The sequence below is a fragment of the Phalangium opilio genome, unplaced genomic scaffold, assembly GCF_054372755.1.
Source record: "Phalangium opilio isolate 3A_F unplaced genomic scaffold, DU_Popi_V2 ptg000017l_1, whole genome shotgun sequence".
NCBI lineage: Eukaryota > Metazoa > Arthropoda > Arachnida > Opiliones > Phalangiidae > Phalangium > Phalangium opilio.
The window spans coordinates 12,724,509-12,736,228 of NW_028324151.1; the positions used below are offsets into that span (position 1 = coordinate 12,724,509).

At 46.2% G+C, this 11,720-nt stretch overlaps 2 non-coding genes across 2 annotated transcripts; both read right to left on the reverse strand.

The window, feature by feature from the left end:
* Positions 1-909: 909 nt before the first annotated feature.
* TRNAK-CUU (transfer RNA lysine (anticodon CUU)) lies at positions 910-982 on the reverse strand. Its single transcript has one exon. It is a non-coding gene; the product is annotated as a tRNA-Lys (tRNA).
* Positions 983-4,720: 3,738 nt separating this feature from the next.
* On the reverse strand, positions 4,721-4,793 carry TRNAK-CUU (transfer RNA lysine (anticodon CUU)). The gene has a single exon. It is a non-coding gene; the product is annotated as a tRNA-Lys (tRNA).
* Between the last annotated feature and the right edge of the window lie 6,927 nt (positions 4,794-11,720).

Sequence of the window (11,720 nt, forward strand, 5' to 3'; positions counted from 1 at the left end):
TTTTACGTAACCTTTGAGACTACACACCACCGCTCTCGGGTGGGCTCGAACCACCAACCTTTCGGTTAACAGCCGAACGCGCTAACGATTGCGCCACGGAAGCCCAAAAATTAAATGGTCGTCAGGTATTGTGGAAAAACTATTCTTTTTACGTAACCTTTGAGACTACACAACACCTCTCCCGGGTGGGCTCGAACCACCAACCTTTCGGTTAACAGCTGAACGCGCTAACCATTGCGCCACGGAAGTCCAAAAATTAAATGTTCGTCAGGTATTGTGGAAAAACTCTGACTTTTTACGTTACATTGAGATCCCATAACACCGCTCCCGGGTGGGCTCTAACCACCAACCTATTGGTTAACAGCCGAACGCGCTTACCATTGCGCCACGGAAGCCCAAAAATTAAATAATCGTCAGGTATTGTGGAAAAACTTTGGCTTTTTACGTTACATTTGAGACTTCACAACACCGCTCCCGGGTGGGCTCGAACCACCAACCTATTGATTAACAGCCGAATTTGCTAACCATTGCGCCACGGAAGCCCGAAAATTAAATGTTCGTCAGGTATTGTGGAAAAACTCTGACTTTTTACGTTACATTTGAGATCCCATAACATCGCTCCCGGGTGGGCTCGAACCACCAACCTATTGGTTAACAGCCGAACGCGCTAACCATTGAGCCACGGAAGCTCAGAAATTAAATGTTTGTCACGTATTGTGGAAAAGTTTTGACTTTTTACGCTACATCTGAGACCCCACAACACCTCTCCCGGGTGGGCTCGAACCACCAACCTTTCTGTTAACAGCCGAACAAGCTAACTATTGCGCCAAGGAAGCCCAAAAAATAAATGGTCGTCAGGTATTGTGGAAAAACTATTCTTTTTACGTAACCTTTGAGACTACACAACACCGCTCCCGGGTGGGCTCGAACCACCAACCTTTCGGTTAAGAGCCGAAAGCGCTAACCATTGCGCCACGGAAGCCCAAAAATTAAACGGTCGTCAGGTATTGTGGAAAAACTCTGACTTTTTACGTTACATTTGAGATCCCATAACACCGCTCCCGGGTGGGCTCGACCAACCAACCTATTGCTTAACAGCCGAACGCGCTAACGATTGCGCCACGGAAGCCCAAAAATTAAATGGTCGTCAGGTATTGTGGAAAAACCATTCTTTTTACGTAACCTTTGAGACTACACAACACCTCTCCCGGGTGGGCTCGAACCACCAACCTTTCGGTTAAAAGCTGAACGCGCTAGCCATTGCGCCACGGAAGCCCAAAAATTAAATGTTCGTCAGGTATTGTGGAAAAACTATTCTTTTTACGTAACCTTTGAGACTACACAACACCGCTCCCGGGTGGGCTCGAACCACCAACCTTTCGGCTAACAGCCGAACGCGCTAACCATTGCGCCACGGAAGCCCAAAAATTAAATGGTCGTCAGGTATTGTGGAAAAACTCTGACTTTTTACGTTACATTTGAGATCCCATAACACCGCTCCCGGGTGGGCTCGACCAACCAACCTATTGGTTAACAGCCGAACGCGCTAACCATTGAGTCACGGAAGCTCAGAAATTAAATGGTTGTCAGGTATTGTGGAAAAGTTTTGACTTTTCACGCTACATCTGAGACCCCACAACACCTCTCCCGGGTGGGCTCGAACCACCAACCTTTCGGTTAACAGCTGAACGCGCTAACCATTGCGCCACGGAAGCCCAAAAAATAAATGGTCGTCAGGTATTGTGGAAAAACTATTCTTTTTATGTAACCTTTGAGACTACACAACACCGCTCCCGGGTGGGCTCGAACCACCAACCTTACGGTTAACAGCCGAACGCGCTAACCATTGCGCCACGGAAGCCCAAAAATTAAATGGTCGTCAGGTATTGTGGAAAAGTTTTGACTTTTCACGCTACATCTGAGACCCCACAACACCTCTCCCGGGTGGGCTCGAACCACCAACCTTTCGGTTAACAGCTGAACGCGCTAACCATTGCGCCACGGAAGCCCGAAAATTAAATGTTCGTCAGGTATTGTGGAAAAACTCTGACTTTTTACGTTACATTTGAGATCCCATAACACCGCTCCCGGGTGGGCTCGACCAACCAACCTATTGCTTAACAGCCGAACGCGCTAACGATTGCGCCACGGAAGCCCAAAAATTAAATGGTCGTCAGGTATTGTGGAAAAACCATTCTTTTTACGTAACCTTTGAGACTACACAACACCTCTCCCGGGTGGGCTCGAACCACCAACCTTTCGGTTAAAAGCTGAACGCGCTAGCCATTGCGCCACGGAAGCCCAAAAATTAAATGTTCGTCAGGTATTGTGGAAAAACTATTCTTTTTACGTAACCTTTGAGACTACACAACACCGCTCCCGGGTGGGCTCGAACCACCAACCTTTCGGCTAACAGCCGAACGCGCTAACCATTGCGCCACGGAAGCCCAAAAATTAAATGGTCGTCAGGTATTGTGGAAAAACTCTGACTTTTTACGTTACATTTGAGATCCCATAACACCGCTCCCGGGTGGGCTCGACCAACCAACCTATTGGTTAACAGCCGAACGCGCTAACCATTGAGTCACGGAAGCTCAGAAATTAAATGGTTGTCAGGTATTGTGGAAAAGTTTTGACTTTTCACGCTACATCTGAGACCCCACAACACCTCTCCCGGGTGGGCTCGAACCACCAACCTTTCGGTTAACAGCTGAACGCGCTAACCATTGCGCCACGGAAGCCCAAAAAATAAATGGTCGTCAGGTATTGTGGAAAAACTATTCTTTTTATGTAACCTTTGAGACTACACAACACCGCTCCCGGGTGGGCTCGAACCACCAACCTTACGGTTAACAGCCGAACGCGCTAACCATTGCGCCACGGAAGCCCAAAAATTAAATGGTCGTCAGGTATTGTGGAAAAGTTTTGACTTTTCACGCTACATCTGAGACCCCACAACACCTCTCCCGGGTGGGCTCGAACCACCAACCTTTCGGTTAACAGCCGAACGCGCTAACCATTGCGCCACGGAAGCCCAAAAATTAAATGGTCGTCAGGTATTGTGGAAAAACTCTGACTTTTTACGTTACATTTGAGATCCCATAACACCGCTCCCGGGTGGGCTCGAACAACCAACCTATTGGTTAACCGCCGAACGCTCTAACCACTGAGCCACGGAAGCTCAGAAATTAAATGGTTGTCAGGTATTGTGGAAAAGTTTTGACTTTTCACGCTACATCTGAGACCCCACAACACCTCTCCTGGGTGGGCTCGAACCACCAACCTTTCGGTTAACAGCTGAACGCGCTAACCATTGCGCAACGGAAACCCAAAAATTAAATGTTCCTCAGGTATTGTGGAAAAACTCTGACTTTTTACGTTACATTTGAGATCCCATAACATCGCTCCCGGGTGGGCTCGAACCACCAACCTATTGGTTAACAGCCGAACGCGCTAACCATTGCGCCACGGAAGCCCAAAAATTAAATGTTCGTCAGGTATTGTGGAAAAACTCTGACTTTTTACGTTACATTACGATCCCATAACACCGCTCCCGGTTGGGCTCTAACCACCAACCTATTGGCTAACAGCCGAACGCGCTAACCATTGAGCCACGGAAGCTCAGAAATTAAATGTTTGTCACGTATTGTTGAAAAGTCTTGACTTTTTACGCTACATCTGAGACCCCATAACACCTCTCCCGGGTGGGCTCGAACCACCAACCTTTCGGTTAACAGCCGAACAAGCTAACCATTGTGCCAAGGTAGCCCAAAAAATAAATGGTCGTCAGGTATTGTGGAAAAACTATTCTTTTTACGTAACCTTTGAGACTACACACCACCGCTCTCGGGTGGGCTCGAACCACCAACCTTTCGGTTAACAGCCGAACGCGCTAACGATTGCGCCACGGAAGCCCAAAAATTAAATGGTCGTCAGGTATTGTGGAAAAACTATTCTTTTTACGTAACCTTTGAGACTACACAACACCTCTCCCGGGTGGGCTCGAACCACCAACCTTTCGGTTAACAGCTGAACGCGCTAACCATTGCGCCACGGAAGTCCAAAAATTAAATGTTCGTCAGGTATTGTGGAAAAACTCTGACTTTTTACGTTACATTGAGATCCCATAACACCGCTCCCGGGTGGGCTCTAACCACCAACCTATTGGTTAACAGCCGAACGCGCTTACCATTGCGCCACGGAAGCCCAAAAATTAAATAATCGTCAGGTATTGTGGAAAAACTTTGGCTTTTTACGTTACATTTGAGACTTCACAACACCGCTCCCGGGTGGGCTCGAACCACCAACCTATTGATTAACAGCCGAATTTGCTAACCATTGCGCCACGGAAGCCCGAAAATTAAATGTTCGTCAGGTATTGTGGAAAAACTCTGACTTTTTACGTTACATTTGAGATCCCATAACATCGCTCCCGGGTGGGCTCGAACCACCAACCTATTGGTTAACAGCCGAACGCGCTAACCATTGAGCCACGGAAGCTCAGAAATTAAATGTTTGTCACGTATTGTGGAAAAGTTTTGACTTTTTACGCTACATCTGAGACCCCACAACACCTCTCCCGGGTGGGCTCGAACCACCAACCTTTCTGTTAACAGCCGAACAAGCTAACTATTGCGCCAAGGAAGCCCAAAAAATAAATGGTCGTCAGGTATTGTGGAAAAACTATTCTTTTTACGTAACCTTTGAGACTACACAACACCGCTCCCGGGTGGGCTCGAACCACCAACCTTTCGGTTAAGAGCCGAAAGCGCTAACCATTGCGCCACGGAAGCCCAAAAATTAAACGGTCGTCAGGTATTGTGGAAAAACTCTGACTTTTTACGTTACATTTGAGATCCCATAACACCGCTCCCGGGTGGGCTCGACCAACCAACCTATTGCTTAACAGCCGAACGCGCTAACGATTGCGCCACGGAAGCCCAAAAATTAAATGGTCGTCAGGTATTGTGGAAAAACCATTCTTTTTACGTAACCTTTGAGACTACACAACACCTCTCCCGGGTGGGCTCGAACCACCAACCTTTCGGTTAAAAGCTGAACGCGCTAGCCATTGCGCCACGGAAGCCCAAAAATTAAATGTTCGTCAGGTATTGTGGAAAAACTATTCTTTTTACGTAACCTTTGAGACTACACAACACCGCTCCCGGGTGGGCTCGAACCACCAACCTTTCGGCTAACAGCCGAACGCGCTAACCATTGCGCCACGGAAGCCCAAAAATTAAATGGTCGTCAGGTATTGTGGAAAAACTCTGACTTTTTACGTTACATTTGAGATCCCATAACACCGCTCCCGGGTGGGCTCGACCAACCAACCTATTGGTTAACAGCCGAACGCGCTAACCATTGAGTCACGGAAGCTCAGAAATTAAATGGTTGTCAGGTATTGTGGAAAAGTTTTGACTTTTCACGCTACATCTGAGACCCCACAACACCTCTCCCGGGTGGGCTCGAACCACCAACCTTTCGGTTAACAGCTGAACGCGCTAACCATTGCGCCACGGAAGCCCAAAAAATAAATGGTCGTCAGGTATTGTGGAAAAACTATTCTTTTTATGTAACCTTTGAGACTACACAACACCGCTCCCGGGTGGGCTCGAACCACCAACCTTACGGTTAACAGCCGAACGCGCTAACCATTGCGCCACGGAAGCCCAAAAATTAAATGGTCGTCAGGTATTGTGGAAAAGTTTTGACTTTTCACGCTACATCTGAGACCCCACAACACCTCTCCCGGGTGGGCTCGAACCACCAACCTTTCGGTTAACAGCTGAACGCGCTAACCATTGCGCCACGGAAGCCCGAAAATTAAATGTTCGTCAGGTATTGTGGAAAAACTCTGACTTTTTACGTTACATTTGATATCCCATAACATCGCTCCCGGGTGGGCTCGAACCACCAACCTATTGGTTAACAGCCGAACGCGCTAACCATTGAGCCACGGAAGCTCAGAAATTAAATGTTTGTCACGTATTGTGGAAAAGTTTTGACTTTTTACGCTACATCTGAGACCCCACAACACCTCTCCCGGGTGGGCTCGAACCACCAACCTTTCGGTTAACAGCCGAACTAGCTAACTATTGCGCCAAGGAAGCCCAAAAAATAAATGGTCGTCAGGTATTGTGGAAAAACTATTCTTTTTACGTAACCTTTGAGACTACACAACACCGCTCCCGGGTGGGCTCGAACCACCAACCTTTCGGTTAACAGCCGAACGCGCTAACCATTGCGCCACGGAAGCCCAAAAATTAAATGGTCGTCAGGAATTGTGGAAAAACTCTGACTTTTTACGTTACATTTGAGATCCCATAACACCGCTCCCGGGTGGGCTCGACCAACCAACCTATTGGTTAACAGCCGAACGCGCTAACCATTGTGCCACGGAAGCCCAAAAATTAAATGTTCGTCAGGTATTGTGGAAAAACTCTGACTTTTTACGTTACATTCGAGATCCCATAACACCGCTCCCGGGTGGGCTCGAACCACCAACCTTTCGGTTAACAGCTGAACGCGCTAACCATTGCGCCACGGAAGCCCAAAAATTAAATGTTCGTCAGGTATTGTGGAAAAACTCTGACTTTTTACGTTACATTTGAGATCCCATAACACCGCTCCCGGGTGGGCTCGAACCACCAACCTATTGGTTAACAGCCGAACGCGCTAACAATTGAGCCACGGAAGCTCAGAAATTAAATGGATGTCAGGTATTGTGAAAAAGTTATGACTTTTCACGCTACATCTGAGACCCCACGTCACCTCTCCCGGGTGGGCTCGAACCACCAACCTATTGGTTAACAGCCGAACGCGACAACCATTGAGCCACGGAAGCTCAGATATTAAATGGTTGTCAGGTATTGTGGAAAAGTTTTGACTTTTCACGCTACATCTGAGACCCCACAACACCTCTCCCGGGTGGGCTCGAACCACCAACCTTTCGGTTAACAGCTGAACGCGCTAACCATTGCGCCACGGAAGCCCAAAAATTAAATGTTCGTCAGGTATTGTGGAAAAACTCTGACTTTTTACGCTACATCTGAGACCCCATAACACCTCTCCCGGGAGGGCTCGAACCACCAACCTTTCGGTTAACAGCCGAACAAACTAACCATTGCGCCAAGGAAGCCCAAAAAATAAATGGTCGTCAGGTATTGTTAAAAAACTATTCTTTTTACGTAACCTTTGAGACTACACAACACCGCTCCCGGGTGGGCTCGAACCACCAACCTTTCGGTTAACAGCCGAACGCGCTAACCATTGCGCCACGGAAGCCCAAAAATTAAATGGTCGTCAGGTATTGTGGAAAAACTCTGACTTATTACGTTACATTTGAGATCCCATAACACCGCTCCCGGGTGGGCTCGAACAACCAACCTATTGGTTAACAGCCGAACGCGCTAACCATTGAGCCACGGAAGCTCAGAAAATAAATGGTTGTCAGGTATTGTGGAAAAGTTATGACTTTTCACGCTACATCTGAGACCCCACTACACCTCTCCCGGGTGGGCTCTAACCACCAACCTATTGGTTAACAGCCGAACGCGCTTACCATTGCGCCACGGAAGCCCAAAAATTAGATGGTCGTCAGGTATTGTGGAAAAACTTTGGCTTTTTACGTTACATTTGAGATCCCACAACACCGCTCCCGGGTGGGCTCGAACCACCAACCTATTGGTTAACAGCCGAACGCGCTAACAATTGAGCCACGGAAGCTCAGAAATTAAATGGATGTCAGGTATTGTGAAAAAGTTATGACTTTTCACGCTACATCTGAGACCCCACGTCACCTCTCCCGGATGGGCTCGAACCACCAACCTATTGGTTAACAGCCGAACGCGACAACCATTGAGCCAAGGGAGCTCAGAAATTAAATGGTTGTCACGTATTGGGGAAAAGTTATGACTTTTCACGCTACATCTGAGACCCCACAACACCTCTCCCGGGTGGGCTCGAACCACCAACCTTTCGGTTAACAGCTGAACGCGCTAACCATTGCGCCACGGAAGCCCAAAAATTAAATGTTCGTCAGGTATTGTGGAAAAACTCTGACTTTCTACGTTACATTTGAGATCCCATAACACCGCTCCCGGGTGGGCTCGAACAACCAACCTATTGGTTAACAGCCGAACGCGCTAACCATTGAGCCACGGAAGCTCAGAAAATAAATGGTTGTCAGGTATTGTGGAAAAGTTATAACTTTTCACGCTACATCTGAGACCCCACTACACCTCTCCCGGGTGGGATCTAACCACCAACCTATTGGTTAACAGCCGAACGCGCTTACCATTGCGCCACGGAAGCCCAAAAATTAGATGGTCGTCAGGTATTGTGGAAAAACTTTGGCTTTTTACGTTACATTTGAGATCCCACAACACCGCTCTCGGGTGGGCTCGAACCACCAAACTATTGGTTAACAGCCGAACGCGATAACCATTGAGCCACCGGAGATCAGAAATTAAATGGTTGTCATGTATTGTGGAAAAGTTATGACTTTTCACGCTACATCTGAGACCCCACAACACCTCTCCCGGGTGGGCTCGAAACACCAACCTTTTGGTTAACAGCTGAACGCGCTAACCATTGTGCCACGGAAGCCCAAAAATTAAATGTTCGTCAGGTATTGTGGAAAAACTCTGACTTTTTACGTTACATTCGAGATCCCATAACACCTCTCCCGGGTGGGCTCGAACCACCAACCTTTCGGTTAACAGCTGAACGCTCTAACCATTGCGCCACGGAAGCCCAAAAATTAAATGTTCGTCAGGTATTGTGGAAAAACTCTGACTTTTTACGTTACATTTGAGATCCCATAACACCGCTCCCGGGTGGGCTCGAACCACCAACCTATTGGTTAACAGCCGAACGCGCTAACAATTGAGCCACGGAAGCTCAGAAATTAAATGGATGTCAGGTATTGTGAAAAAGTTATGACTTTTCACGCTACATCTGAGACCCCACGTCACCTCTCCCGGGTGGGCTCGAACCACCATTCTATTGGTTAACAGCCGAACGCGACAACCATTGAGCCAAGGGAGCTCAGAAATTAAATGGTTGTCACGTATTGGGGAAAAGTTATGACTTTTCACGCTACATCTGAGACCCCACAACACCTCTCCCGGGTGGGCTCGAACCACCAACCTTTCGGTTAACAGCTGAACGCGCTAACCATTGCGCCACGGAAGCCCAAAAATTAAATGTACGTCAGGTATTGTGGAAAAACTCTGACTTTCTACGTTACATTTGAGATCCCATAACACCGCTCCCGGGTGGGCTCGAACAACCAACCTATTGGTTAACAGCCGAACGCGCTAACCATTGAGCCACGGAAGCTCAGAAAATAAATGGTTGTCAGGTATTGTGGAAAAGTTATGACTTTTCACGCTACATCTGAGACCCCACTACACCTCTCCCGGGTGGGCTCTAACCACCAACCTATTGGTTAACAGCCGAACGCGCTTACCATTGCGCCACGGAAGCCCAAAAATTAGATGGTCGTCAGGTATTGTGGAAAAACTTTGGCTTTTTACGTTACATTTGAGATCCCACAACACCGCTCCCGGGTGGGCTCGAACCACCAAACTATTGGTTAACAGCCGAACGCGATAACCATTGAGCCACCGGAGATCAGAAATTAAATGGTTGTCATGTATTGTGGAAAAGTTATGACTTTTCACGCTACATCTGAGACCCCACAACACCTCTCCCGGGTGGGCTCGAAACACCAACCTTTCGGTTAACAGCTGAACGCGCTAACCATTGTGCCACGGAAGCCCAAAAATTAAATGTTCGTCAGGTATTGTGGAAAAACTCTGACTTTTTACGTTACATTCGAGATCCCATAACACCTCTCCCGGGTGGGCTCGAACCACCAACCTTTCGGTTAACAGCTGAACGCGCTAACCATTGCGCCACAGAAGCCCAAAAATTAAATGTTCGTCAGGTATTGTGGAAAAACTCTGACTTTTTACGTTACATTTGAGATCCCATAACACCGCTCCCGGGTGGGTCGAACCACCAACCTATTGGTTAACAAGTTGGGAAAACCATAATATTACCTCTCCGTGTCGAGAAGATTATATAACCTTAAGTATCCAATGAAAACGTCGACCTTTTTGCCCTCATCCTTTCCCGCGCTTTGCGCTTCCACATTTCATCCTTAGTCTCAACATTATCTTCCTCCATTTTACATACAAAAATCAAATACTCACAAAAAGAAGTGGCAAAAACCTGCTGGCTCTTTACAACCACTTAATATCCAATTTCCAACAACAATAATATACCGCTAGTTTAATTGACAACCTACTAGCATCGAAATTCTCATTAAGAATGGCTCCCGCGGATAAAAAAAGGCCAATTTTCAACTAGGTGGCGTTATCTCATTAGATTTGAAAAATATCATTTGTCTTTTTTACCAACGCCTAACCGTTTGGATTTTTTAAAAGCAATCTTAGCAGCAAAAAATATTTTTTGATACAAAATAAATGTTTTATATTCTTATTAAAAATAAAACAAGAGGATAAAAAAGGTCTGTCCTCTCGTAATTTTTTAAGCTTTTATCATGATTACTCTATACAACAGTAACAAGGAGTATAAACCCATTAGTGGAAGCAGTATTTTTTTTTCCGAAACAATCTCGCTTATGTTTATCCTCTCTAAACTTCGCTAAAAACGTATTACTCCTACGTAAAATATTAATAGACAGGCAAGGATTCATACCATTAAAGGAGCGCAATATTATCCATATTTTCATTTCATATACAGAGAAATGAAATTATTATGTTTCTGAGAGGAGCTTCCCATTTTTGTTGTTGTTTTGAAAAATATATCGCAATGATAGATATAGGAGGCAATGAATGAAATATATCACAATGCACGGGCCTTGATAGATATAGGAGGCAATGAAGGAAATATATCGCATGCACGGGCCTTGGTAGATATAGGAGGCAATGATAATCTCTCTCTTTGCACGAGAGGTTTATCTTTAATATTTAAATAAATATAATTATTTTTAATTATTTTAATCTTCAATAATTAACATTAATAATAGTTAAATCGTTTAAAATAAAGTTATACTTATTATCTTCTCAAACTTTGCTAATATTGACGTTTAAAGTGAAGGGTACCCCTCTTCCCGCTTTCTTCAAATTTTGGGGTATATATACGATTCGTTTCCATTATAATAGTAAGGAAAAACCGCAAATGCGAAAACCTTTGGTAGCGATCCTACCTTAGGGAGGCTAGACGTTTCTCGTAACCCTAGCTGATCGCCGCGTATATCCTAAAACCAAACGATGATAATGGAGTAGAAGCCAATGATACAGATTGGTGTCTATGTGGAATAGACGGAAGACCAGTGGATGGTGGTGTTAGAAGGCAGTGTAAGTGCAGACGGGTGTCAATGTGGAATTGACAAAGAACAGAAGATGGTGGTGATTAGAAGCCAGTATGTACAGACTGGTGTCCACGTGGAATGGACGAAGACCAGAAGATGGTGGTGATTAGCAGCCAGTAAGAACAGACTAGTGTCCGTGTGGTATGGACAAAGACCAGAAGATTGGTGGTGTGAGAACTCAAGTAGAGGAGCCATTTCCGTGACTGTGAAAGCAGTTCGGAAATGGCGAACACGTTTGCTCCGATACGCAAACTGCGAACGCGGTCACGTGGGTGTAACAACGGACATACAGACACACAGACACACACACACA